This window comes from Rhipicephalus microplus, chromosome 6 (assembly GCF_043290135.1).
Source record: "Rhipicephalus microplus isolate Deutch F79 chromosome 6, USDA_Rmic, whole genome shotgun sequence".
NCBI lineage: Eukaryota > Metazoa > Arthropoda > Arachnida > Ixodida > Ixodidae > Rhipicephalus > Rhipicephalus microplus.
In genome coordinates, this window is record NC_134705.1 from 137,237,539 (window position 1) to 137,242,173 (window position 4,635).

Here is a 4,635-nt window from a genome sequence, read left to right on the forward strand (position 1 = left end):
GTTTCACTTATCATCGATTCCCGCTCCACGTGGGACCTGCCAATATTTAGTACATTGTGATCATCAGTAGAAATAATTTCGCGGTACATTATACAATCATCGGCAAATAGCCAGATGTTACAATTAATTCTCGAAAGTAAATTATTGATGTACTTAAGAAACAAAACGGGACCCTGTACACTGCCCTGGGGCACTCCCGATGTAACAGATGCTTAAACGGAATGTTTCGTAATTGATCTGCACAAACTACAAGCGCAAGCGCTTACTCAGATAATTCTCAGTTCAATGGATCGTAGAACCTTCACCTATTGTACATTCAAGGTTCTGGATGAGTTTCTTGTGTGGCACACAATAAAAAGCATTGGAGTAGTCCAATAAAATTAAGATTTTATTTTCTAATATCTATACTTTGTGATATGCCGTGTGTCCGTTCGAGTAGTTGTGTGACTGTTGAAAGACCACGATGGAAGCAACGTTTTTAGGATGAGAGAATGGATTTCTGTTCGAGCTATTCGTTTGGGTGTTTAAGCACTGCGTGCTCGAGAAGTTTACATAATGTCGTGGTCACAGATATGGGCCTGAAATTTGATATCTGTGATGTTGAACCACATTTATGCAATGTGGTAATCTTGGCAATATTCCACTCAGTGCAAAGTGAGCATGTCAATAATGATTTACTTAAGATATGGCACAAACATTTAGCATTCCACTCTGCATATCTCTGAAGAAACGTATTCGATATTTTATCAGGTCCACTCGCTTTCTTTGTGTCTATATTTAACAATAGGTGAACAGGCCTGGTTCAGTGACTTTGAGTGGCTCGATGGGGTCTCGGTCACATGAGAATATATTTGGTTGTTTTACATTATTGATAATAAATACCGACAGAAAATACCCGTTAGAAGAATTTGCAGAGTTTCTGTCATCATCATCTGTTTGTGGCGAGTCCATCACATTGTTTCGGGTTCAGGTAATTCGAAAACTTCTGTGGTGTGCGTTTAAAGAAATTAGGAAGAGTCTTAAAAGTTTGTTGCTCGTAGATGCTTTGATGTTTGACTTGATATCTCTTATGTATACGTTAAGCGCGTGTCTGCTAAATTGCGTTAGCTCCTTCTTAAGTGCTTTACGTAGTCTTTTTACTTTTCGCTTAGCAGGAATTACTTTGTGCGTTATCCATCGGCTTGATCCTTTTTTGCTTTTCTAGACCTAACCAGCACATAAGTTTCAAGACTAGAAAATACAATCACTGTGTACTTTTTCCACAAAGTGTCTACATCTGAGGAAGCCCTCGTAAAAAATTTATCTAATTTGGTAAATTCGAAACATATGTGACCGATTATACCAACGTCATCAGCATGTGAAAAATCGTAAAATGTGCTGCACTTTTCAACAATAGGAACAGGTGTTTGCGAACGAATGGTGCAGTATGGTATTTTATGATCTGATATATTTTGCATAATTTGTAAATTTATGCTCTCAAGTGGAAAATGATGAGTTATAAATGTCAGATAAAGAATATTTGATGTATTTTCCTTCACAAGCGTGAGCTTGGCGACAACCTGGTTGAGGTTAAAATGCAACATCATATCAGTGAATATTTCATAAGATGCTGGTGAAAAGTGCGTGGCTTTCCAATCAATGTCAGGTAGGTTGAAATCGCTCATGAAGATTAGCCGGTCACATGACACATGACGTTGTAGATATTCATATAGTGAACATGTGACGCTACAATCAGATGTCGGACAGTGGTAAACGCACTCCATGGTCACAGGGTGTTGGGGCAAAATTAGGGCAAAAAATAGCTTCAACATTTTCTACATCGGGAAGTCTGGAAAAAGAGATAGCTTTTTTTATAAATATTGCAACGCCCCCGCTTCGTGTCTCTCTGTCTTTTCGCACTACTGAGTTATTTAGTGGGGTATATTCAACGTCCATAATATTGCCACGTTCCATTTCCCAAGTTTTTGTTATCATCCCAAAACACCACACTATTCTCAGCGCAAACCGCGCCTGCAGTTTTCTAGAAGGTTCCGGACTGTAGTAGATCATTTCGATAAGATCACGCCCACTGTGCGAACGGTACAGATTGTTCTGGAACCTACGCCACCGCCAGCGATAACGCTAGAACATTCGACGGCAAGAGTATAAATGCCGACGCGCTTTGCCGCCTGTCGGTTGTTGATCGAAGGCCGACGCTGCGTTCGCCGCTATCAGTCCGAGACTGCTATCTGTGCAAGACTGCTGCTGTAATTAGACTTTCCCTTTACCGCGCACAGGTTCGCCCAAATAAACAGTTAAATCCCAACACGAAGTTTCCTGTCTTCGGCCACGTCACGACCCCGTGACATCTGGTGGAGGTTCTGGGTACACGGCTTGACGGGGGCGTCCGGTACATGAACGAAGCAGCACCTCCACCAGATGTGACGGGGTCGTGACGTGGCCGAAGACAGGAAACTTCGTGTTGGGATTTGTTCAGTGCCGCCTGAACAAAATCACAAGAAAGGACGTGTATCCTCTCCCACGAATAGACGACGCACTTGATCGGCTCCATAACGCCAAGTACTTTTCGTCAATGGACCTCAAGACTGGCTATTGGCAAATCGAAGTCGACGAAAGAGACCGCAGAGAAGACGGCGTTTATAACACCGGACGGCCTCTTCGAGTTTAAGGTGATGCCCTTCGGCCTTTGCTCAGCGCCTGCAACTTTTCAACGCGTTATGGATACAGTACTGGCAGGATTGAAGTGGCAGACTTGCCTTGTTTACTTGGACGACGTCGTCGTGTTTTCCTCGAGTTTCGACGAGCATCTTCGGCGCCTTGAAGCTGTACTTCAAGCCATCAAGACTTCCGGACTCACACTGAAGCCAGAAAAGTGCAGATTTGCGTATGAGGAGCTCTTGTTTCTGGTGCACGTTATCAGCAAGTCTGTAGTTCGTCCCGATCCACGGAAAACAGCCGCCATCGCCAACTTCCCGCCGCCCACTGACAAGAAAGCCGTGCGCCGATTTCTGGGCCTGTGTGCCTATTAAAGGCGGTTCGTGAAAAACTTCGCCCGCATCGCCGATCCTCTCACTAACCTTACCAAGGCCGACGTGGAGTTTAAGTGGGAAACGCCGCAGGAACATGCTTTCCAGGAGCTTAAACATCGCCTCCAGACGCCTCCGTTACTTGCCCATTTCGACGAATTCGCCAAAACAGAAATACATACTGACGCAAGCAGCGTAGGTCTTGGCGCCGTTCTTGTGCAGAGGGCTGACGGACTTGAAAGGGTTATTAGTTACGCCAGCCGATCGCTATCCAAAGCAGAAGCAAATTATTCCACAACAGAAAAGGAGTGCCTCGCCATCATCTGGGCTACGTCGAAATTTCGCCCCTACCTCTACGGCAGACCCTTCAAAGTTGTGAGCGACCACCACGCATTGTGTTGGCTAGCCACTTTGAAGGACCCTTCAGGTCGCCTCGCACGATGGAGCCTGAGACTTCAAGAATATGACGTTACTGTCATTTACAAGTCCGGCAAAAAACACTCCGACGCCGACTGTCTCTCTCGTGCGCCTGTCGACCAACCGCTACCCGACGACCCGGATGACGACTACTTCTTAGGAACGATAACTACCGACGACTTCGCTGAACGACAGAGGGCCGACCCGGAACTTAAGACTCTAATAGAATACCTCGAAGGCAGGACCGCCGAAGTCCCGAAGGTATTCAAGCGCGCCTCAAGCCGTTTCATGCACGTTAACAAACTGAACCAGTTTTTTTGTATTATTGTTGTATCGTAACTTATTCATTGTACTTTCTTGCATTATTATTGTACTTTCATCTTTAGTTAAAGCATCGGGACGATGCCTTTTTTGAGAGGGGGGCAATGCCACGTTCCATTTCCAAAGTTTTTGTCATCATCCCAAAACACCACACCATTCTCAGCGCAAACCGCGCCTGCAGTTTTCTAGAAGGTTCCGGACTGTAGTAGATCATTTCGATAAAATCACGCCCACTGTGCGAACGGTACAGATTGTTCTGGAACCTACGCCACCGCCAGCGATAACGCTAGAACATTCGACGGCAAGAGTATAAATGCCGACGCGCTTTGCCGCCTGTCGGTTGTTGATCGAAGGCCGACGCTGCGTTCGCCGCTATCAGTCCGAGACTGCTTTCTGTGCAAGACTGCTGCTGTAATTAGACTTTCCCTTTACCGGGCACAGGTTCGCCCAAATAAACAGTTAAATCCCAACACGAAGTTTCCTGTCTTCGGCCACGTCACGACCCCGTGACAATATCGTGTGTCAGTCATGTCTCTGTAACAGCAATGAAATCAGGCTCAAGACTAATAATTACTGATTCTAGCGAATGCACCCTATTAACATTGCTGCGTGCATTTGAATTTATTAAACTCGTTTAACATTTCGTCGTGGGCACTGTGTCTTTTATTTGCCAGGATCATTTTTTTTGTTTCCAAGCTAGGGAAGCCCGAATGCCTCTTTAAAGGTACCACACTTCCCTGGTTCTCAACTCAGAACTACAGCTCACCGTTTGCTTTTAATTTGTTGTAAGGTAAGTAAACACTTTCTCCAGTCTCCCTTTTTGTTTGCCGTAGCTCCAGAGTTTCCTGCTTATGTCTGGATTAAATTTCTC